The sequence below is a fragment of the Phocoena sinus genome, chromosome 16 (assembly GCF_008692025.1).
Source record: "Phocoena sinus isolate mPhoSin1 chromosome 16, mPhoSin1.pri, whole genome shotgun sequence".
Classification (NCBI taxonomy): domain Eukaryota; kingdom Metazoa; phylum Chordata; class Mammalia; order Artiodactyla; family Phocoenidae; genus Phocoena; species Phocoena sinus.
In genome coordinates, this window is record NC_045778.1 from 46485567 (window position 1) to 46511676 (window position 26110).

General features: G+C 42.5%; 1 protein-coding gene across 6 annotated transcripts in view; it reads right to left on the reverse strand.

Moving 5' to 3' along the window:
• Window positions 1–26110, reverse strand: part of SGMS1 (sphingomyelin synthase 1) — a 297752-nt gene that overhangs the window by 163007 nt on the left and 108635 nt on the right. The window contains exon 1 of one of the 6 annotated variants that reach the window (XM_032608558.1): window positions 12440–12585. The exons of the other annotated variants lie outside the window; for them this stretch is intronic. The gene's annotated coding sequence lies outside the window, so the exon portion shown is untranslated. Of the gene's footprint in view, window positions 1–12439; window positions 12586–26110 lie in introns of those variants that run through there. 6 annotated transcript variants of the gene reach the window in all.

Below are 26110 nucleotides of genomic sequence, written 5' to 3' on the forward strand. Positions count from 1 at the left end.
TATCCAGTAGTAAAAGAGGCCTTAAAATCAGGGAGGGGTCTACTAATCCTGGTTACCTCCACACTCTTCTCCCCAGTGAAAAGTGAGAACAGCCCCCCAGTGTTGCTGGAATGAAGCCCGGTGCAAAACTCTCGAGGTAGCCCTTTAACTAGGGGCACTCTGGCTCCACCCACACTTCTCTCCCCACAGACAGGGTAAAGGCCTCTGCCAGATGCTCCCAATACTTGGCTGAACTTTTCCCACTTATAAATAGGAAGATGCCAAATAAGGACCATTCTGCACTAGACGGTGAGCTCCATTCACCACTACACTACTTGCACGGTGACAACTCAAATAGCTGTCAACCAACAATAAAAGTCAGAACCCCTCTTTTCAAGCATTACAATCCATACAACCAAAATAGTGTTAAAGCTGGAAGACAGGACAACCCAGCTTCATTGTTATATCACGTTAAACTTTTCCATATGGAGCTGAATGGAACCAGTGAGGTTCTGAAAGATAAACCCAAAGGTAACTAGATATTAGTCAAATTCCACATCCTTCAGTTGATGCGCTCAGACCAGATGACTCATCCATCTACCATCTAACACTAGGCTTAACTGAAAAGCGTGACTCTCGGTTACACGGTTACAGGTTTCAATTTCGGAAGCATCTCGCTTACCTATTTGAATGCGAGCCCTTGGCTTTTCCTCTCAGGCTGAGAAAGCTGTTGCTAAAGCGCTCAGAGTGAAAGTCTGCTGATATCACCCTCCAAGGAATTCAATTTCTAAGAAAAGTCCACTCATTTTGCATTGGACAAGATGAAGAGAATGAAGACTCCAAGCAAGTTGGGGGTTAGGGAAATAAAACTCAAGGTCTCCATGACTTTCCACCACCCTCGCTTTTCCAGTGAATGCTGTTTGAGTGGGCTGGAATAATTTAACCTGAGAAATATGTGACTGAGATCAAAATCCCTTTTATCCTTCACAGGGAAGAGTTCACAGGCAGTCACTTCAATCCCTCCCCCCTGTTTTTTAAGCTATTATTTTAAATTGTGATACAATACGCATAAAATTTACCATTGTAACCACGTCTAAGCATAGTTCAATGGCATTAAGAACGTTCACATCGTTGTGCAAACATCCCCACCATCCATCCCCACACTTTTTCATCAACCCAGACTGAAACTCTGTACCCATCACACAATAACTCTCCACTCCTTCCTCCCTCCAGTGCCTAGAAACCACCTTTCTAGTTGGTCTCTATAATTTTGACTACTCTAGGCATCTCATGTAAATGGAATCACACAGTGTTTGTCCTCTTTCGACTAGCTTATTTCGCTTAGCGTAAAGTCCATTCATGTTGTTGCAGGTGTCAGGATTTCCTTCCTTTTTAAGGCTGAATAATATTCCACTGTGAGTATATCCCACATTTTGTCTATCCATTCACCCATCAATAGACATCTGGGTTGCTTCCACCTCTCAGCTACCGTGAATAATGCTACTATGAACATGGGTGTGCAAATATCTCTTCAAGACTCTGCTTTCAATACTTCGGGGTATATATCCAGAGCTGAGATTTCTAGATTATATGGTAGTTCTATTTTATATTTTTTAAAGGAACTACCATACTGTTTTCCAAAGCAGCTGCACCATTTTACATTCCTAGCAATGCACGAGGGTTCCAATTTCTCCACATCCTTGTCAACACTTATTAATTTCTGGGTGGATTTTTTTTTTTTTTTAAGTAGCCGTCCTAATAGCAATCCTTTATTTAACTTTAAAACTGGTTAATTGAATTAAATTTTTGTCCCACCTATGCAGTTGGCTAAGAATGTTAGCAAATCTGATTCTCCTGAGTGTGTTGAATAGTCATCCACTGAGGAGGTAACTGTAAGAAAGCAGCTAAGATGAAAAGACTTCGGACACAAAACCACCTTGTATTAAAATCTGAAATTGCCACTGCTGAGGAACGGAAAGTACCTTCTCTAAACCTCAGTTTCCTCATTTGTGAAATGAAGTTGTGAATACTCATTTCTTAAAGTCGTGGGAGAACTGAATCGCAAAATTGTATAAAGTACTTAGCATGTGCCTAGCACCTAATAAACACTAAAAGAATGACAGATGATGATAAGGAGAAGGAAAGTTTTGTTATACTAGAATACTACTAATACTAGTAGTAATACTAATACTTAGCAATACTAAGAGGTAAGTCACAAAAAGATCTTTTATTTTGCTTTTTACATATGCATAGCCTTTCCTCATTTATTCAGATGTTGTTCTATACAATTTATACATATACTCCTCAAATCTCAAAGGTGTCACTGTAACCAAGATAGCATGTTCTTATACATAAATGTATAAACATAAATATTCTTCTCCAGAGTAGGCAGGATATCAGAAACTAGGCAGTAGTAGCATTAGTCCAAAATTGCACCTTTTTTCAAAATTCAAAAATCAGTAACAACTTGTCACGTAGATTAAATTATACTTCATCTAGTTACAGAAAAAAAGCAGAAGTACACTGTGAGACAAGGTTGTTTTTCTCTGTTCTCTCAATTAATTAAAGAGTTAATGCCAAATGGCTATCTTTTGAAGTATGGCTTAGACTAAATTCAAATACTATATTAAAAAAAACAAACTTTATCTGTTGAAGCATCTCTAGGTATTTTTTACTTTACATCTTTATCTGGTTTCTTGTTTAAATTCACATAAACTGAGAGACAAGACTTAGAAATCATATAACCCAAATTCCCACCAAATAACCACTATTAGTTAGTTATGTTTCTACCGACTTACCGATAAATTACATTAAAATACAAAACCCTTGGGAACCTGACGCAGTTGGAAAAGATGTATGCATACTTCGAACTTAAGCAAACCAAATAAATGGAAATGGATTTTAAAATAACAGTTAAAAGTGTGCAAATTTGTCATCAAAACACTTGAAGACCACTCAGGGCACGTAAGCACTTTACATTTAACACTTTTAATATCTATAAAGGATTCTGATTTGGGTTCCATTAATATTATAATGCATTTTAAATTACTCCTTAAAATTTGAACACATTATTTATATACTCCATTGAGAAATATACAGGTAAAATAACACTAGATGGTCTACTGTTATTCTAGATGGTCTTCATCTCTCTATCTTGGCTAATGTAAGCTCATACTAACCTCTTTGTGCCACCCACCCAAAGCAGTGGTTAAAAACATTGGGATGCCCTGATAATAGCATTTATTTCTGTTTGTTCAGATTTAACCAGCAAATTCTGTGTCAACCGTTGTTACTTTACACCGCTTTAAAATTACTTTCTAATTTCAATAATTAATGCAAATGGGTATGTAATTTTCTTTGGTGGTTTAAGATTTAATGAGGCAGCAAGGAGACTGCACGATGCCCTAGGTGGGAAGAGTGCCACTAGAAGCAGGGAGTGCTCAACTGTGGTGGACGCTGTTGACGGTCAGGATCTTGGTGCTCCAGCCAGGTGTCAGGGCTGTGCCACTGAGCAGGGAGAGCCAAGTTCAGGACACTGGTCCACAAGAGACATCCCAGCTCCATGTAATATCAAATGGTGAAAATTTCCCAGAAATCTCCATCTCAACGCCAAGACCCAGCTCCACTCAAAGACCAGCAAGCTACAGTGCTGGACATCCCATGCCAAACAATTGGCAAGACAGGAACACAACCCCATCCATTAGCACAGAAGCTGCTTAAAATCATAATAAGGCCACAGACACCCCAAAACACACCACCAAACGAGGACGTGCCCACCAGAAAGACAAGATCCAGCTTCATTCACCAGAACACAGGCACTAGTCCCCTCCACCAGGGGCCTACACAACCTACTGAACCAACCTTAGCCACGGGGGACAGAGACCAAAAACAATGGGAACTACGAACCTGCAGCATGCGAAAAGGAGACCCCAAACACAGTAAGTTAAGCATAATGAGAAGACAGAGAAACACACAGCAGATGAAGGAGCAAGGTAAAAACCCACCGGACCTAACAAATGAAGAGGAAATAGGCAGTCTACTTGAAAAAGAATTCAGAATAATGATAGTAAAGATGATCCAAAATCGTGGAAATAGAATGGAGAAAATACAAGAAAGGTTTAACAAAGACCAAGAAGAACAAAAGAGCAAACAGTGATGAACAACACAAAAATGACATTAAAAATTCTCTAGAAGGGATCAATGCAGAAGAACAGATAAGTGACCTGGAAGGTAAAATACTGGAAATAATTACTGCAGAGCAGAATAAAGAAAAAAGAATGAAAAGAATTGAGGACAGTCTCAGAGACCTCTGGGACAACATTAAACGCACCAACATTGGAATTATAGGGGTCCCAGAAGAAGAAGAGAAAAAGAAAGGGACTGAGAAAATATTTGAAGAGATTATAGTTGAAAACTTCCCTAATATGGGAAAGGTAATAGTTAATCAAGTCTAGGAAGCACAGAGAGCCCCATACAGGATAAATCCAAGGAGAAACATGCCAAGACACATATTAATCAAACTATCAAAAAAGAAATACAAAGAACAAATATTAAAATCAGCAAGGGAAAAACAACAAATAACACATAAGGGAATCCCCGAAAGGTTAACAGCTAATCTTTCAGCACAAACTCTGCAAGCCAGAAGGGACTGGAAGGACATATTTAAAGTGATGAATGAGAAAAACCTACAAGCAAGATTACTCTACCCAGCAAGGATCTCATTCAGATTTGACAGAGAAATTAAAACCTTTACAGACAAGCAAAAGCTAACAGAATTCAGCACCACCAAACCAGCTTTACACAAGTGCTAAAGGAACTTCTCTAGGCAGGAAACACAAGAGAAGGAAAAGACTTACAATAATAAACCCAAAACAATTAAGAAAATGGTAATAGGAACATACATATCGATAATTACCTTAAATGTAAATGGATTAAAGGCTCCAACCAAAAGACATAGACTGGATGAAAGGATACAAAAACAATACCCATATATATGCTGTCTACAAGAGACCTACTGCAGACCTAGGGACACATATAGACTGAAATTGAGGGGATGGAAAAAGATATTCCATGCAAATGGAAATCAAAAGAAAGCTGGAATAGCAATTCTCATATCAGACAAAATAGACTTTAAAACAAAAACTATTACAAGACACAAAAAAGGACACTACATAATGATCAAGGGATCAATCCAAGAAGAAGATATAACAATTGTAACTACTTATGCACCCAACATAGGAGCACCTCAAAACATAAGGCAAATACTAACAGCCATAAAAGGGGAAATCAACAGTAACACAATCATAGCAGGGGACTTTAACACCCCACTTTCACCAATGGACAGATCATCCAAGATGAAAATAAATAAGGAAACACAAGCTTTAAATGATACATTAAACAAGACGGACTTAATTGATATTTACAGGACATTCCATCCAAAAACAACAGAATACACATTCTTCTCAAGTGCTCATGGAACATTCTCCAGGACAGATCATATCTTGGGTCACAAATCAAGCCTTGGTAAACTTAAGAAAACAGAAATCGTATCAAGTATCTTTTCCGACCACAACGCTATGAGACTAGATATCAATTAATAGGAAAAAATCTGTAAGAAATACAAACACATGGAGGCTAAACAACACTCTACTTAATAAACAAAAGATCACTGAAGAAATCAAAGAGGAAATCAAAAAATACCTAGAAACAAATGACAATGAAGACACAACGACCCAAAACGTATGGGATGCAGCAAAAGCAGTTCTAAGAGGGAAGTTTATAGCAATACAATCCTACCTTAAGAAACATCTAAAATAAACAACCTAACCTTACACCTAAAGCAATTAGAGAAAGAAGAACAAAAAACCCCAAAGTTAGCAGAAGGAAAGAAATCATAAAGATCAGATCAGAAATGAATGAAAAACAAATGAAGGAAATGATAGCAAAGATCAATAAAACTAAAAGCTGGTTCTTTGAGAAGATAAACAAAATTGATAAACCATTAGCCAGACTCATCAAGAAAAAAAGGGAGAAGACTCAAATCAATAGAATTAGAAATGAAAAAGGAGAAGTAACAACTGACACTGCAGAAATACAAAGGATCATGAGAGATTACTATAAGCAACTATATGCCAATAAAATGGACAACCTGGACGAAATGGACAAATTCTTAGAAGAGCACAACCTTCCCAGACTGAACCAGGAAGAAATAGAAAATATGAACAGACCAATCACAAGCACTGTAATTGAAACTGTGATTAAAAATCTTCCAAACAAACAAAAGCCCAGGACCAGATGGCTTCACGGGTGGATTCTATCAAACATTTAGAGAAGAGCTAACACCTATCCTTCTCACACTCTTCCAAAATATGGCAGAGGGAGGAACACTCCCAAACTCATTCTACAAGGCCACCATCACCCTTATACCAAAACCAGACAGAGATGACATAAAGAAAGAAAACTACAGGCCACATTCACTGATGAACATAGATGCAAAAATCCTCAACAAAACACTAGCAAACAGAATCCAACAGCACATTAAAAGGATCATACATTATGATCAAGTGGAGTTTATCCCAGGAATGCAAGGATTCTTCAATACACGCAAATCAATCAACGTGATACACCATATTAACAAATTGAAGGAGAAAAACCATATGATCATCTCAATAGATGCAGAGAAAGCTTTTGACAAAATTCAACACCCATTTATGATAAAAACCCTCCAGAAAGTAGGCATAGAGGGAACTTTCCCCAACATAATAAAGGGCATATATGACAAACCCACAGCCAACATTATCCTCAATGGTGAAAAACTGAAACCATTTCCAGTAAGATCAGGTACAAGACAAGGTTGCCCACTCTCACCACTCTTATTCAACATAGTTTTGGAAGTTTTAGCCACAGCAATCAGAGAAGAAAAAGAAATAAAAGGAATCCAAATTGGAAAAGAAGAAGTACAGCTGTCACTGTTTGCAGATGACATGATACTATACATAGAGAATCCTAAAGGTGCTACCAGAAAACTACTAGAGCTAATCAATGAATTTGGTAAAGTAGCAGGATACAAAATTAATGCACAGAAATCTCTGACATTCCTATACAGTAATGATGAAAAATCTGAAAGTGAAATTAAGAAAACACTCCCATTTACCAATGTAACAAAAAGAATAAAATATCTAGGAATAAACCTACCTAAGGAGACAAAAGACCTGTATGCAGAAAACTATAAGACACTGATGAAAGAAATTAAAGATGATACCAACAGATGGAGAGATATACCATGTTCTTGGATTGGAAGAATCAACATTGTGAAAATGACTCTACTACTCAAAGCAATCTACAGATTCAATGCAATCCCTATCAAAATACCACTGGTGGTCTTCCCTGGTGGCACAGTGGTTGAGAGTCCGCCTGCCGCTGCAGGGGACACGGGTTCGTGCCCAGGTCTGGGAAGATCTGACATGCCACGGAGCGGCTGCGCCCATGAGCCATGGCCCCTGAGCCCGCACATCTGGAGCCTGTGCTCCACAACGGGAGAGGCCACAACAGTGAGAGGCCCACATAGTGCAAAAAAAAAAAAAAAAAATACCACTGGTATTTTTCACAGAACTAAATCAAAAAATTTCACAATTTGTATGGAAACACAGAAGACCTCGAATAGCCAAAGAATTCTTGAGAAAGGAAAACAGAGCTGGAGGAATCAGGCTCCCTGACTTCAGACTATACCACAAAGCTACAGTAATCAAGACATTATGGTACTGGCACAGAAACAGAAATATAGATCAATGGAACAGGATAGAAAGCCCAGAGATAAACCCACACACATATGATCACCTTATCTTTGATAAAGGAGGCAAGAATATACAGTGGAGAAAAGACAGCCTCTTCAATAAATGGTGCTGGGAAAACTGGACAGCTACATGTAAAAGAATGAAATTAGAACACTACCTAAAACCATACACAAAAATAAACTCAAAATGGATTAAAGACCTAAATGTAAGGCCAGACACCATCAAACTCTTAGAAGAAAACATATGCAGAATTCTCTATGACATAAATCACAGCAAGATCCTTTTTGACCCACCTCCTAGAGAAATGGAAATAAAAACAAAAATAAACAAATGGGACCTAATGAAACTTAAGAGCAGCTGCATAGCACAGGGAGATCAGCTCGGTGCTTTGTGACCACCTAGAAGGGTGGGAAAGGCAGGGTAGGAGGGCGGGAGACGCAAGAGGGAAGAGATACGGGAACATATGTATATGTATAACTGATTCACTTTGTTATGAAGCAGAAACTAACACACCATTCATTGTAAAGCAATTATACTCCAATAAAGATGAAAAAATTAAAAATTTTTTAAAAACTTAAAAAAAAAGCTTTTGCCCAGCAAAGGAAACCATAAACAAGACGAAAAGACAACCCTCAGAATGGGAGAAAATATTTGCAAATGAAGCCACTGACAAAGCATTAATCTCCAAAACATACAAGCAACTCATGCAGCTCAATATCAAAAAAACAAACAACCCAATCCAAAAATGGGCAGAAGACCTAAACAGACATTTCTCCAAAGAAGATATACAGATGGCCAACAAACACATGAAAGAATGCTCAGCATCATTAATCATTAGAGAAATGCAAATCAAAACTACAATGAGATATCATCTAACACCAGTCAGAATGGCCATCATCAAAAAATCTAGAAACAATAAATGCTGGAGAGGGTGTGGAGAAAAGGGAACCCTCTTGCACTGTTGGTGGGAATGTAAATTGATACAGCCACTACGGAAAACAGTATGGAGGTTCCTTAAAAAACTAAAAATAGAACTACCATACAACCCAGCAATCCCACTACCGGGCATATACCCTGAGAAAACCATAATTCAAAAAGAGTCATGTACCAAAATGTTCATTGCAGCTCTATTTACAATAGCCAGAACATGGAAGCAATCTACATGTCCATCGACAGATGAATGGATAAAGAAGATGTGGAACACATATACAATGGAATATTACTCAGCCATAAAAAGGAACGAAACTGAGTTATTTGTAGTGAGGTGGATGGACCTAGAGACTGTCATACAGAGTGAAGTACATCAGAAAGAGAAAAACAAATACCGTATGCTACCACATATATATGGAATCTAAAAAAAAAGAAGAAAAAAATGGTCAGAAGAACCTAGGGACAAGACGGGAATAAAGATGCAGAACTAGGGCTTCCTTGGTGGCGCAGTGGTTGAGAGTCCGCCTGCCGATGCAGGGGACATGGGTTCGTGCCCTGGTCCAGGAAGATCCCACATGCCTCAGAGCGGCTGGGCCCGTGAGCCATGGCCGCTGAGCCTGCACATCCGGAGCCTCTGCTCCGCAACGGGAGTGGCCACAACAGTGAGAGGCCCACGTATCGCAAAAAAAAAAATAAAATAAATAAAAATTTAAAAAAAGATGCAGACCTACTAGAGAACAGACTTGAGGATACAGGGAGGGGGAAGGGTAAGCTGGGACAAAGTGAGAGAGGGGCATCGACATATATACACTACCAAATGTAAAATGGATAGCTAGTGGGAAGCAGCCGGATGGCACAGGGAGATCAGCTCGGTGCTTTGTGACCACCTAGAGGGGTGGGATAGGGAGGGTGGGAGGGAGGGAGATGCAAGAGGGAAGAGATATGGGGACATATGTATATATACAACTGATTCACTTTGTTATAAAGCAGAAACTAATACACCATTGTGAAGCAATTATACTCCAATAAAGATGTTAGAAAAATATAAAGATTTAATGAGGGATCTTAGCTGATTTTTCCAAGAACTCTTTAATCCTAGAAAGGTTCAGGGTTAACGAGTATCTATCGTCACTGGGTCTCAGTGATCCCTGGAACCAGGCAGAAGGAATTGGGCTTAAAAGCTACTGCCCTATAAAATAAATCCTTGCAATTAGCTTCACCACTCTAAGTGACAGGAAGATCATACATTCTCCCCAAACTGTATGTTTTGAATACTTAGCTCTTCTCTCTATCTCCACCTCCCTCTGAGTATTCACCAAGAAGAAACTGACAAGTAAGAAGAAGAACATCAGTGCTAATAAATAGGTTACCCTGTCAGTTACCGTCTTTATTTCTTCCTCTTTCATTGGTTTTTGAATCCCAGCCCAAAAGGCAGCCACAGTTGACTGGTAGGTGTTCTTATCACCTCTGCCTAAAATTCACAGCACTGGGACTAAGTCTGCTGCTCAGATTCAAAGTTATGTAACAGCCAGAGAGTCTCTGAGCCTCAGAACTCCAGCCTCTGAGAAGAAACATGGCCCCTCGGCTTCAGTAGCAGAGCCAGGTCTCCGGAATCCCACTCTAGGGTTCTTGCCCCTACAGACCTTTCTTCTGCTTCCCTGGGTCCTGAGGCATGGCTCAAGCCACCCAGAGATATAGCTTCTGAATCATGACAATTTATCCAGAGTTCAATTACACTGAAGCACTCTACCTCACAATCTGTTTCCCCGGCCCCCTTTGCATATTTCACTTTCATCAAGCATCCTAATGTCTGTCCTTCATGGAAGTTTTCTTTTGCCCAGGACCCAGCATAGGATCACAAACTGCATTTAACTTGGGTCTCCTTTAAACTGAAACAGTTCTTCAGCTTCTTTGTCTTTCATGACATTGATATTTTCGAGGAATACATGCCAACTATTTTAGAGAATATCCTTCAATTTAGGTTTCTCTGGTGTTTATTCACAATTAGATTCGGATTCGGCCTTCTTGGCTGGGATATGACATCCAGAGGCATGTGACACTCACCAGCCCTAATTGGTGATGTTAATTTTGACCCCTTGTTTACAGTGTTGTCCAGTTTCCCCACTGATTTGTTACTATTTTTTCCTTTTGTAATCAATTATAAAATCTGTGAGGAGAACAATGACACACTTTGATTTCAGAAACTGACTCATGCATTTGATTGGTTAATAAATTATTTGCTGAGTACCTGTTACTTGCCAGGCATGGTGGTGGCACTGGAGATACTGCAGTGGGAAAAGTTATATCCCTTCCCTCGGGAAGTTTATATTCTAGTTAGAGAAGGCAGACAAAGGGCAAGTAAATAAAGCATACTGTTTACTGTGGTGACAAGTGCTTCCAAGGAAATAAACCAGAGACAGGGAGGGAGGGCTGGGGGAGGAGCAATTGGAGCTGCTACTGCTGTCGTAGTCTTCAGCCCACAATCCAAAAAGGTATAGAGACCTTCTAAAGCAGAAATTGTATTTTGTCCCTTCCTGCTTAAAATCCAAAGAGTAACATGCTCTCTGGACATCCAGGATCCTCATGGAGTACCCCCCAGCCTTGCCATATTCATCTCTTGTCATCCACTCGTGATTTATGTGCTGGTGATAACACCTATGCTTCCTCTAATGTGCCCTGATGTGCCTCCCATTCCCGTGCCTCTCACCTCATGTAGAGGAACTCCTCTCCCTGTCCATTCACAGCACATCCCTGGGACCTTCCCTTCAATACTGAGGACTAGAGACGAGGAGGGAAACCTGTCCACAAACTACCATTCTGACCAAAATGAAATGATCTGAGAATTCAACTATTTACAATTATCTGTTTTAGACATCATTTTATACACAATTTTGTATTATACACAAAGGTACTTTGTTACATTTTTAACTTACTCTAGGCAGAGTACTTAATGAAACGTGTTTGATTTTTCCCTCTTCTCTGGCTTAATTAAAGAAATTAATTGGCAGAGGTAATTCCATATGATTCACACAGACTAAGAAAAATCAGCAGACATTTCTTTAGCTAAGACAGCTTGTAAATAAACATCATGAATATGTGCACACCCACAAGCAAGTAAGGCAGAGTTCCACCTACATAAATGGACTGAGTCATGCTTCAATCCAATTCAACAGGTCGTCTCTAAGTCCTTATAAGGTGTTCTGTCGTCTATTCCGTGCTGCAGGAGTTTCAAAAAAAAAAAAGGGTAGAATAGGAACCTCGGGTTCCTATGTTCCTAGGTTAGACAATGTGGAAAGACGTTAAAATACATGGTATCATTAAAACCCTAGCAAAAAAACCTTGGGACTATTTTTTAGATAATTATACATAGTTACATAAACAATTGCAATTTTAAGTATGGGTATTTAACAAAGTTAAAATTGCACCTCTTCCATCACTGTCCATTTTTGTTGTATGTATGTACACATGTATTTGCTGGAGGAAAGGAGGAATTGGTTGGTTGGATGGCTTTTAGTTTGTTTAACCAGAGGTCTTGCTTTGTGGACCAAGATGGTGTCTTTACTACGTGCTGTATTTGCACTTTAGAAATGCCTGGCGCGGGCCTTGCCTCTTCCCTGTCAACAGGACCGGAGTGCCCAGCTGCCTGGCTGTCCTTCCACAAACTCCCCCCTCCCCAAGAGGCAGCTCACCTGACAAGGTATCAATCTGTGGCTATGACTGATCAGAACACCACTTACCTGGGTAATCATCTCTACTCCTTGTAAAAAGAAGACTCTTAAATTTCCACCTCCAGCCTCTCCCCACACAAAGATGATTTTCAGATGACAAAAGAAAAAAAAAGCCAGAACAGCAAGAGAAGTTGGGAAAGAAAGATGCAGGCCCAGACTCATCCCATAGCTGAGCTCCTGAGGGAGTCGAGGGGAGTCCCCACTGAGGGCCTGCTTCCTCCTGCTTCCTGCTATCTGCCCACGTGACAGAAGAAGGCGACAAACTCACCTGCACACAGACCCGCCTCCTGCCTTTAATACCGGGAAGGTTCAGTCCTTTAGGTCCGCCCACAGGATGACAAATATCTGCCCGCATTTCACAACAGTTTCTGAGTGACTTGTTCTTAAATTCACTAAAATTTCAGGATTCTGGTACTTAATACCGCGCAAAGTTTTGTCATGTGAGAATACTGGGGCAGAAAAGAAAGGAAGGAATGCCTTCCATTTCAATATCCAGATCCTCAGCTTTAAATGTATTTAGGTGGATGCCCTCCAGACCTCACAGGCTTTTGCTAAGAAAGTAAAAATGTGCAAATTTACAAACGCACATCAACTGTTCCACTTTAACAAGAGCTCCAAAAAGTAGATTGATTCGTCGCAGGTCAGAAAATGAACTTATCACCCAAGTGAGATTCGCACCATAAATCAATTTCTCCCACGATAATATAAAGAGAAAGATACCATTAAGTCCAACCTGAAATAAACTATCAGTATGAAACCATATGAAAAATGGCTGCTGGAGGAAATTCTTTAAATCTTCATAGACTTATATGAAAAAACAGCTACCCCTAGCCCCACCTGGCATGGTGAGGTACCGCCTTAGAGACAATGAGAATCCTGTATTCCTCAAAGAGGTGTGAACTCCACTTGTGATGTCTGCAGAAAGCTCAGCTTTCAGAATAAAAAGTTTTAGATGTTCATCTTCCTTTGTCACTGATGGGAACATGACTAGTTACTGCCTGGGCCAGAGAAGGGAAATGAACTTGCAGGCTTGTGTGAAAACAACAAAATGCTGTTTTTCCATAACAGCTGATTAAGAACAGGCTGTCCTAAGTGCAGGGGAGTGAAACGTTCCTTCCTGGTTCCCAGCTCTCAGAGGAGGAAAGAGCAGCTCTGCAGGCTTGGCCTTCAATGAACAAAGCTTGGGGTTCGCCCCCCTGCAGAGTCACTGCGTCCACAGTCACTGCCACTCTGACAGCCTGGAGTAACTGACGCCTTAGAGACTCAGGAGGACAGAAGGCCATCAAGATACTTGATGGTGTCCCTGAGTATATTTCACAGAGCAGATTACTAAAATCAGATAGGTTTTGTAAAGAGAAAGAAAGCCAAGAAAGCTGAGTAACTTACACCAACACTGTTGTGCTGTAGCTATAAATCCTCTCATGTTCCTGGGAAGCCAGAAGCATGTTATGTCTGCTTTGATTAGAGAGAAGATTCTGAATAAGGTGGCCTATATAAACGGTGACATATTACCTGTCTAAAAACTGGGATATAATCTGACAAGTATAAACACACGTCTAGAATCTACCAAGCAGAATATCTGGAAGCAAGGACAGTCTCACAAAATCCAGGATGTGTCATCACCCTACCTACTTTGCAAGATTCCCAGGCCCCTCCTCTGGAGACTTAAGTCAGTAAATCTGGGTGCTGCCAGAGAATCTATATTTTTAACAAGCACTTCGAGGCGATTCTTATGTTCAGGCAAGTTTGGGGAACACTGGAGTGAGCCAATTATACCCTCTAACACAGTTCTCTTTAAGATACGTCTACATTTAAATCCCATTTAGTAATACCATCAATTATGTTAAGCTTATAAATGGTAACAATAATGAATATCTGTCTTCCCCTAACCCCTCAAATAATAAAACAATTTTGGTAATACCCATTTTAAAGAAAGAGGTTAAGTAACTTGCACAAAGTCACAAGCTAGTAAGTGATTGGGGGGAGGGGAGGGGGTGGGATTCAAACAGAGGTGTGACTTCAACAGCTGTACCCATAACCATTTATTTACATATACAGCCTTCTCTTTCACAAGTACAGATCCTGTTTACAAGTGATAGCAATTGATTTAGAACCCAAAGTAAAAAAGATTTCAGGAAACCATTTATGAACTACTAGTACTTTCAAATTACTGGCTGTGTAGAGACCCAGGGATCCAGCAATATCTCTGACAAAAGGTTTTTTTCCTGTGCTGCCCTCAGATTTCTACTTTAAGGGAGTTTGGATCCTAACCTCCATACCCTTCCCTGGCAATTAAAAAGATGCAATCAAAAAGTCAATGACCGGGCTTCCCTGGTGGCGCAGTGGTTGAGAGTCCGCCTGCCAATGCAGGGGACGCGGGTTCGTGCCCCGGTCCGGGAGGATCCCACATGCCGCGGAGCGGCTGGGCCCGTGAGCCATGGCCGCTGGGCCTGCGCGTCCGGAGCCTGTGCTCCGCGGCGGGAGAGGCCGCAGCATTGAGAGGCCCGCGTAACGCAAAAAAAAAAAAAAAGTCAATGACCGCTCCCAGAAAAATAATTAGCTCAGAGGAATTACAATGTGCTGTAATTTAGCCCCAAATCTGAACAATATATCAGATGGAGGGCTACATGTTTATACTGATCTGTAAAGAATGTTAAAAGATGTGATATTCAAATATTTTCATAACTGCCCTCTTCTATCATTTCTAACACAGAAATTAAAAAGCAAAAAAAAAAGAAGAAAATCAAACTTTTCTACTCATCCTGCCTAAACAAACAAAAAAAAGACTTGATATGTCAAATGAACAGTGTCGCTACGCCTCTTTCTAGCCTCAGGTTAATTAAAAGTCACTCACGTTTGAAAAGGATATTAAAACCAGAATGAAAATCAAACTCATGATTCATTCAAGGAGTACTTATTGAGGGCTTTCTACACGCCAGGCATTGTTCTAGGTGCTATAGACACAGCAGAGAATAAAACAAACAAAAATTCCTGCCTTTAAGGAGCGCACACCCTCCTAAGAGGATATACACTCTAAAGAAATAAGAAAATAGACAATTTGTCAGACGGTGAAAGGTGCAGTGGGGAGGACCACTGCGTGGTCCGCAAAGGTTTCCCTAACAAGGGGCCATCTGAGCAGAGGCCTGAGGGGGATGGGGGGCAAGCAACACAACATCTAGGGGGGAACACATCCCCAAAGAAGAAGGAGTGTGTCCAGCAGATCTCCATCCCCGCCCAAACCACAATCCCCCCAAATTTTCTATCTGCTCAGATGGTACCACAGTTCTTCCAGTTGCTCGGGACTGGAACTGAGCTGGGCTCCTTCCCCTCCCTCACATCTCCCATCCTGTCAATCTGGTGGTCCTGTGCACTGTACCTCCTAAATATTAATCTCCATTCCACACTTGAGAAACAGGCCATCATAATAAACCTGGATGGCTGCAGAAGCCTCCAAACTGGTCTCCCCATTATTTTTTATGCTCCTAGTCCCCAAATCTAAGCTCCACTAAGAAACCAGAGTGATCTCTTAAAAACACATATGAAATTGCATCAAGGCCCTTTTCTAGCTCAATCCTTCCCACTGCTCTTTGGAATAAAATCTGGATCCTGTTAACATATACACACTACTATATATATAAAAAATAGATAATCAATGGGGACCTACTATATAGCACAAGGAACTCTACTTAATATTCTGTAACGACCTATATGGAAAGGGAATCTGAGGGAGAATGGATATGTATATATGTATAACTGAGTTACTTTGCTATGCACCTGAAACTAACACAACATTGTAAATCAACTATATTCCAATATAAAATAAATACTAAATTAAAAAAAAAATTCTGGATCCTGGATGTCCAGCCCCTGCCAACCTCTCTGAATGATCCATATCCCTCTGTCCCCAGAGCTTGCTGGCCTCTGAGCTACCTTGGCCTTCCTGCAGTCGCTCTAAGGAGCCTAGCTCCCTTCTGCCCTTGCCCATGTGTTCCTTCTGTCTGGAGAGACGCACTCATCTCCCCTGGCACACTCCCCTCTCATCCTTCAGATCTCAAGCTAGAAGCCACTGCCCCAGGGTGATGTTCTGATCTCCCTATCACATGCGATCCTACACTGCACAATAATTATACACAGTATTTCTCCTAGCACCATCACAACTATAATTAAATCATTATTTCTATAATTTAATGGCTGCCCTGCTCCAATAAACCAATCTCTATGGCGACAAGGACTACATCAGTTGAATTCATTTTTGCATCTCCAAATGTCTTAAAAATAGCAGAGTTCAATACATATTTGGGAAGAGGTTAAGCCTTCCTCCTTACACATCCCTGTACTCTCTCTCAAGGAAAACAAAGAGTTGCATTTTTCCTCTGCATCGTCTACGCCTCATAAATTTGTCTTCTAATAACAAAAATTAGGAACCATGAAAAAGCCATGTTGAAATAACAAAGTTCCAAACTGAGAAGCCCCAAGTTGAGCCATCTGGACCACTTTTTTTTTTTTTTTGGCGTCGCCACTCGGCATGCAGGATCTTAGTTCCCCGACCAGGGATCGAACCCTCACCCGCCGCAGTGGAAGCACAGAGTCTTAACCACTGGGCCACCAGGGAAGTCCCTTGGACCGTGTTTGTTTTTAGCTTTGTTTCATGTTATAGAATCATTCCTAAAGGGAAGCCCAGTAAGCAGAGCCCACCCACTCCTCAGACCCCACAGGTCGGTCACTAACTCCTCAAGGAGCAAATTAAAGTAACAGGAAAGAACAGAGAACCCTGGGAGAAAGGACTTCCCACTGGTCCACAGTTATCAGAATCTTTTTCACTGTAATTAAGGCTAACGGGAGGCACTCACTCTATGACAAGAAGTAAAGGGGTGCTGCAAGGCCCTCATACCACGCAGCTTACAGTTAACGGCGGCCACACTTAGCTGCACCCTAACCAGGAGCCAGCCACTTGGCAAAGTGCTCTCCTTGCGCAGCACCTCATTTAACTGAACTGAATCTTGGCGACCACCCCATGATCCAAGTGACTTTATCCCCATCTGATCACGGAGGCCGAGGAGGTGAAGTCACTTGCTTGGGCTCACAGAGCTAATAAGTGCTGCGACCCAGGAATCAGAAGCAGCTCTGTTGGGCTCCAAATCCTCAGCAAAGTATGTCATTTGGGACCCAGGGTCCTAGTACCAGTGTACCAGTACCCAAAGTGCTGGTACTGAGTGCGAATCACTTGGCTGATCTAGTCCCAGCTCCCTGGCTCACAGGACCAGAGAAGGGGAGTGACTGGCACAAGATCACACAGCCCGATGGTAGCTAGGTCCAGCCAACAGTTCCATCCCTGTCAGATGGTCCTTCTGACAGACAGCACCTCCCCTCACAAAAGATCCCTAAAATCCTTAGAATAAATGCTCCAAGTCAAGCTTTCCTAAGGAACGCTGTAATGTTATAAAAATCCTAAAGTAGCCCTTAGAGTTCAGTGAAAGGAAAACAGAAGGACTTTATCACTCTCCTTTCTTGCAGCTGCCACTGGTCTGAATTCACACAAACAGCCCCTTGTCTCTGTGCTGCCATGCAGCTATTCTAAGCGACAGAAGCCCAGGAACACAGAGGCCCTGGGCCCAGGCCAGCTAGAGCCGAGCTAAACAGGCTAAAAAGCAGGCGGTTCTGACACCCTTTAATCAACCACCATTCACTCTGGAGAAGCAATACACACAATTTTGCACACACTTCTGTACGAGAGCAAGTGGAATAAGGCCTGAGCCGTCGAAGTCACCCGTGCACCCTGAACAGTACATAGCACCCTGATTTTTATGATCCCGGTGGCAAAACCACCACTGCATCCAGGTCAGTTTACCGTGGACTCCAACCCCCTTGCCCTCTTCCAGAATGAGGCGGCTAACAGCCAGCAGCCTGGTAATCACCACGTACCAGCCACCGCTGGGCCTGCCAGGCCAGACCAAGGCAGCAACTATAGGCACCTGGTGTGTGGAAGCTCTTCTGAAGAAGCACCCCTAAATGGCCTCATCTAGGGGCTTCAGGAGCTTCAAACACCAACACGCAAACATCCCAGAGCGACCAGTGCCAGGAGAACTTCTGTTGTGACAAGGCCTCCAGACCAGCAGCTGCCCTGGTTACCGTGAGCCCCAGCTCAGCCTGGGACGGACGAGGCCCACGTCATCCCCCAAGACAGAGCCCGTCAGGGACGACTCGCGGAGGGCTGGCTGAAGGTGGACTCACCCACTCGCTGCAGACCCAGCTGCCCAGCCAGAGCCACCGGCCACAACGCGTGACGCCTCCGAGGGTGCTGTGCGCTAGCAGTGCTCCATTTAAAACTCGTTAAAAGCCACTCATTCTGTGAGACCTTCTGTTAAGTGAAAATAATGCCTATGAGGGCACCTCAAATATTCAAAGAGCTAAACAATCTAAGGGTATCAAAAGGGTCACCATTTGGGTATGCTGCCCACACTAGAGGACTGAGATGTAGGGGATATAACTTTAAGAGGTCCCCATTGTCTCTGAGGGAGGAAGGGTGATGTGAACCCTAGAGCTGCAACCTGGGGCAAGTTACACGAGCTTCTACTGCTCACTTCCCTCAGCGGCAGATTGGGGTTAACAACCGCTCTCTCGGTACCACAGTGGAATATCACGTGAAAAAAAGGAAGTCACCCTCTGGCACAGTGACTGGCACATAATAAACCATAAACAAATGCTCGCTTCTTTCTTTAAGGCTTTTAAAGAGCTTACTTTCTTCAGTATTATGCATTCCTTTTCCCTTTTATTAATTTCTCAAAATCTTCTTTCAGAACTAACAACCCACATCTACTCTAATTCCAGCAGTTCAGTGTATTTTCCTTAAGGACATGTGTGGAAAAGAATGTCAATGTATGTCCAATGATGGTCACTCCATCATTATTTGTGACCTTCAAAATAAAGTAACAGCTACTAACTAGAATCCAATTACAGCACTTACAACAAGACAGGTAGCTCAGTGAATGCTAATAAAAGGAAAGTGCTTTAAGGTATAGCTTTACATAGTATGATCAAACATGGGATTAAAAACTTAAATAAACACAGATAAATAAATATATATTACATATATGCTAGCTTTGGTATCCAAATAATTTACCAGTGGGAAGGACAAAAGGAATAAGGGTGGGAGGATGTGGTAGGCAAAATAACGGCCCCCCCGTCCACATCCTAACCCCCCCAGAACCTGTGACTATGTTACCTTACACAGCAAAAGGAGCTTTGCAGATGTGATAAATTAAGGATATTGACATGGGAAGAGTAGCCCGGATTATCCAGGTGGCCCCAGTCTAATCACATGGGTCCTTAAAATCAGAGACCCTTTCCTGGATTTGACTACAAAAAAATGGTCGGAGAGAAGATGGAGGAAGAGGCCATGGGCCAAAGAACACTGGCAGCCTCTTGAAGCCAGGAAAGGGCAAAAGCCTCGGACATGTTGATTTTAACCCAGTGAGACCCATGCTGGGCTTCTGACTTGCAGAAGCATTAAGATAATAAATTTGTGTCGTTTCATAACACTGACATTGTGGTAATTAATTATACCAGCAATAGAAACTAATAGAGGGGGTAAATTACTTATAATTTTATATCTTTCCTGATAATCTGAATATTTACTGTATACGTTTTATATATATATATATATATATATATATATATATATATTGCTTTTACTTTAACACTTATTTAGTTGGGGAGGAAGGGAAGAAATTCTTTGCCCCATTTCAATGTCATGATTCCCTGATCACAAAAGCTTTCATACAGCACTTGTCTCCTCCTGCCTGAAAAATTGGGCGCTCTCTTTCAGGACCAAACAAAAGCCTCCTTACACACCAAGGCCCAACTCAAGTGATGCATCCCAGGTCAGGGCCTCCTCCTTAGGGGTCTCCCCTGCAGCTGACCTTAAGGGGGCTGCACAGAGCTCTGTCAACCCTGCTGGATGGTGAGCTCCTTAAAAACAGGGCTTGATGCTTACTTGCCTGTGCAAACCCAACCCCTCATAACACGCATAACATGTGGTTAATGATTAAGTGTTTGCTCAGCTGAAAAAGACCACTGGATCGCATTTAATCCAAGCCAATCTAGTAAACCCTGGTTTTAAATTAACAAGGAGTCTTCTGCTGGGAAAAGACTGTTGTAACCTCACATGCATTATCCAGCTATCTATTCCATAAAGGTAGACGTTATATCCTTCAACCTCACAAATCACAGTTAACAGTTCATAGTTAAATCCTCCTTCAAAATCAAATTTTGAGGAGACTTCCCTGGCGGTGCAGTGGTTAAGAATCCGCCTGCCAATGCAGGGGACACAGGTTCGAGCCCTGGCCTGGGAAGATCCCATGCCGTGGAGCAACTGGGCCCGTGAGCCTCAACTACTGAGCCTGCACCCTAGAGCCTGCGTGCCACAACTACTGAAGCCCACGCGCCTAGAGCCTGTGCTCCGCAACAAGAGAAGCCACCGCAGTGAGAAGCCCGCGCACCCCAGCAGAGTAGCCCCCACTCACCACAACTAGAGAAAGCCCGCACGCAGCAACGAAGACCCAACGCAGCCAAAAATAAATAAATAAAATAAATAAATTATTTTAAAACTCAAATTTTGACTTCGATTTACAAAGGATGGTGGTTATCAAGAGACACTGCTTCAGAGCTCCAGGGCATTGAATTTACAGTCTGAATCTTCTAGTTCCTGCTGTAGACATTTGTGAGTTATATTTAAATTATACTGGCTGTAGTGCTGAAGTTAGCCTTCCTTCCTCCCATCAAATCAAAACATTGGGTTTCCCCAATAGGATATTTTCTCATCCGTTCTAAGGGAAAAAAAAAAAAAGTCACAGCACAGTTGTTATGGCTGAGATTTAAAACAATCCAAAACAGAAGTCTACTCCATTAATGACTGTTTTAATGGCAAAGAAGCCAGGAGAGGAGACAGAGTGACATCTGATTAAATATTCACATACTAAAGACTGCATCCGCTAAAGCAAGAACCAGAAGCTTTTGTTTTAATCTCCCAGCAGCATTCTGTTTAAAAAGATTAGAGCATCCATTTCTATGGTGATAGTTATTTCCATTGCTCAATGAGAGGTCAAAGTACTGAAGAGGCTACACTCCTGTGTTTGAACGAGACATCTTATATACCCAATGACTTCACAAATCCTTACAAATCATGGACAAGTAACAGACACTGAATTCTTCATGGGTATTTAAGCCAAAGAACATCATTAATTATTCATTTTTGTTGGTGGTTGTGTTTTCATCTTAAAGTCAGATTTACTGGGGTATAATTTACATGCAATAACTTGTCATTTTTAGGTAACAGTTCTATGAGTTTTTACCAAAACATATAGTCATGTAATCATCACCATAACTGAGATACAGACTATTTCATACATTCCAAAAAGTTCCCTATGCCCTTTGTAAGTCAATCTTCTCCCCCATTCCCAGCCCCAGGCAACCATTGATCTGTTTTCTAACCCTATACTTTTGTCTTTTCCAGAATGTCATACGAATGGAATCATACAGTAAGTACCCTTTTGAGTCATACAGAATGTACCTTTTTGGCTTCTTTCACATAACATAATGCATTTGAGATTCATCCAGAGAGTTGTGTTTGTCCTTTGTTAGTACTGAGTAATAGTCCATTGATGTCCAGTTTGTTTATCCACTCACTTGTTGAAGGACATGTGAGTTTTTTCCAGTTATGGGCAGTTAGAAATAAAGCTGTTGCTGGGTATTCCCTGGCGGTCCAGTGGTTAGGACTCTGCACTTTCACTGCAGAGGGCCCGGGTTCAATCCCTAGTAGGGGAATTAAGATCTCGCAAGCAGTAAGGTACAGCCAAAATAAATAAATATTTAAAAAATAAAGCTGTTGCAAATATTAGCCTACAGGTTTCTGTGTGAACAGAGGTCACTCCTCCTGGGTAAATACCTAGGAATGAAAGTGCTATTTTGTATGGTAAGTATATATTTAACTTTGTAAAAAACTACATGTTTTCCAAAGTGGCTGTACCATTTTATATTCCCACCAGCAATGCAAGAGAGTTCAAGTTGTTCTGTATCTTTGTCAGCACTTGGTAATATCTATTTTTGTTTCATTTGCCTTTTTTTTTTTTTTTTTTAGCTATAGGTATGTAGTGGTATCTCATTGTATTTTTCTTTTAACCTTTGATTCTGAAAAAAAAAATTTTTTTTTGGCCACGCCACACATCTATGGTTAGTTCCCCAACTAGGGATTGAACCCGTGCCCTTGACAGGGAAAGTGCGGAGTCCTAACCACTGGACCACCAGGGAATTCCTGAAATAATTTTAGACTCACACAGAAGTTGCAAAAACAGTGGAAAGCTCCCATGTATTCCCCTCTTATCTTACATAACCACAATATAAGTATCAAAACCAAGAACTTGACACTGGTACAATACTGTTAACTAAACTACAGACCTTGTTCAGATTTCATTAGTTTTTACATGTACAGTTCCTGTCTCCTTTTTTTGCATACAGTTCTATAAAATTTTATCACATGTACAGATTCATATAAACGCTACTACAACCCGGATATAGATCTGTTCCATCAAAGCACATTCTATTTTGAAAAGACCTTTTCGGTTTTGCAAACACCATCTGCTGGAAGGGACTTTGGTAAATGATGACTTTCTTCTGCCCTTTTTCCTTGACCAAATTAAAAGTCTGTTATCCAAAATTAAAAAGAAAGAAAAAGAAAAAAGAAACAGACTCACAGATATAGAGAACATACTAGTGGTTACCAGTGGGGAGAGGGAAGGGGGCAGGGGCAAGATATAAGGTAGGGGATTAAGAGGTACAAACTCTTAGGTATAAAATAGGCTACAAGTATATTGTACAACACAGGGAATATAGCCAATATTTTATAATAACTACAAATGGAGCATAATCCTTAAAATTTGTGAATCACTATGTTGTACACCTGAAACTTACATAATATTGTACATCAACCATACCTCAACTTAAAAAAAGTCAGTTATCTATTCTCAGACTGTGCTGTGCAAACCACTGTTGACAGAGAAGTTCACTTCTCTGGATGGGTGTCTGTCCTGTTCATTCTTTCCTTATTATAGACCAAGCCCAGTGCAGGCAGTATGGATAAAAGGTTGAAGAGAAAGCAATAGTTCTTGTCTTTAAAATAACTTAAGAGTAGAGAGGTATTTACACACACACACAATTACAAACTGAGATAAGTACCATCCATGAATAAAAAGTCAAAGGTCCACTGAAACTTAAAACACGATCTGGTTTGGACTGGGAGGACCTTGTGATTTAGCCTCATCCTGAGACTTAGTATTTGAGGCCTTTCCACAGAAATAGGGCATCTAAGTATCTGAGCTGTTGAGCAATGAGTATGTAACCAACAAATTCTTAGAGCAGAAGAATATAAGGAAGCCCTCCAGCGCTGAGAAACCATACCAAGGACTGCTTATCTTCTTAGGGCAAAGCCTGGCCCCAGAGATACAGAGAATTGGCACCTGCCCATGTGTTACTTTAGGGATATCTACAGCCCTCAATGTTTCTTTCCAACCACCTGCCACAGTGAACCAAATCCACCATTAGAGATCTTTTGTTATAGAGGTGTCCCTCTGCTCTACACTAGTCACAGTGAAATGCCATCAGCAAAGGGGGACATAGGAAACCCCCACTGGCTTCTGGCTGATGGCTGGTATGACCCTCTCCTCCTGTCCCGGGGGCCCACTTCCACATCTTCCAGGGCACAGGTGCTCCCTCTCCCCTTGGGTCCTCACTATAGCTGGTTCATGTTTTTATTAGGAGTAATCTCTGTTTGTTCCCACATTTCTCTCCCCTTCTCTACCAATAGCACAAACAGTCCGACCCATCTCTGTATCTCCCGGCATCTGCACCCCAGCTCCCATGCACACAGTAGGTGGTCAACAAATGCTCTGTGAATATTCAAGGCACGACTATCAGATTACAATGTGTGAAGCGGGCCCTTGAGGGAATGAATGGGTCTCAACATGAAAGACACCCATGGAGGCATGAGACAGTTGGTGCATTTCAAGAATTGTACCACAAGGGTCTAAATGTAACAGCAGGATGCTTGGGCACCGGACAGAGGGGAGGGCAGGACAAAAGGAGATGTGTGAGGGAGTAAGACATAAGATGTGCCCACACACACGATGAAGCTCAGGACCAGCCCAGCATGACGCTTGCCGGGAAAAAGGCAGCTAGACTGGTGGAGAGGAAGAAGGGAGAGGGCAGGCTCTTTCTCCGAGACTTGCTTCCGAGGGCATGTGCCATGAGCTGGGCTCGGGGGGGAGGCCAGGAATTCATAAAGGAAGTAGGCATGTGCAAAAGCTGCTGTGGGACTCAGCCGGGAAATCAGGAAGAACTGAGAGCGAGAGAATAAAAAAATTCCCCAGGGGGACCTTGAAGATGGCGGAAGAGTAAGACGCGGAGATCGCCTTCCTCCCCACGGATACACCAGAAATACATCCACACGTGGAACAACTCCTACAGAACTCCTACTGAAGGCTGGCAGAAGACCTCAGACCTCCCAAAAGGCAAGAAACTCCCCACGTACCTGGGTAGGGCAAAAGAAAAAAAGAAAAAACAGAGACAAAAGAATAAGGACGGCACCTGCACCAGTGGGAGGGAGCTGTGAAGGAGGAAAAGTTTCCACACACTAGGAAGCCCCTCCGCGGGCGGAAACTGCGGGAGGCGGAGGGGGGAGGTTCGGGACCCCGGAGTGGTGCACAGCGACGGGTGTGGAGGGCAAAGCGGGGAGATTCCTGCACAGACGATCGGTGCTGACCAGCACTCACCAACCCGAGAGGCTTGTCTGCTCACCCGTCGGGGCGGGTGGGGCTGCAAGCTGAGGCTCGGGTTTTGGTTTTGGACGGAGCTCAGGGAGAGGACTGGGATTGGCGGCTTGAACATAGCCTGAAGGGGTTAGTGCACCACGACTAGCCGGGAGGGAGTTCGGGGAAAAGCCTGCACCTGCCGAAGAGGCAAGAGACTTTTTCTTCCCTCTTTGTTTCCTGGTGCGCGAGGAGAGGGGTTTAAGAGCGCTGCTTAAAGGATCTCCAGAGACGGGCGCGAGCCGCGGCTAAAAGCGCGAACCCCAGAGACGGGCGCGAGTCGCGGCTAAAAGCGCGAACCCCAGAGAGGGGCGCGAGCCGCGGCTGAAACCGCGGACCCCAGAGACGGGCGGGAGACGCTAAGGCTGCTGCTGCCGCCACCAAGGGGCCTGTGTGCGAGCACAGGTCACTCTCCACAACCCCCTTCCTTGGAGCCTGTGCAGCCCGCCACTGCCAGGTTCCCGGGATCCAGGGACAACTTCCCCGGGACAACGCACGGCGGGCCTCAGGCTGGTGCAACGTCACGCTGCCTCTGCCGCCGCAGGCCCGCCCCGCACGCAGTGCCCCTCCTTCCCCCATCCCCCAACCCCCGGCCTGAGTGAGCCGGAGGCCCCGAATCAGCGGCTCCTTTAACCCAGTCCTGTCTGAGCAAAAAACAGACGCCCTCCAGCGACCTACACACAGAGGCAGGGCCAAATCCAAAGCTGAGCTCCTGTGAGCTGTGAGAACAAAGAAGAGAAAGGGAAATCTCTCCCAGCAGCCACAGAAGCAGCGGATTAAAGCTCCACAATCAACTTGATATACCCTGCATCTGTGGAATACC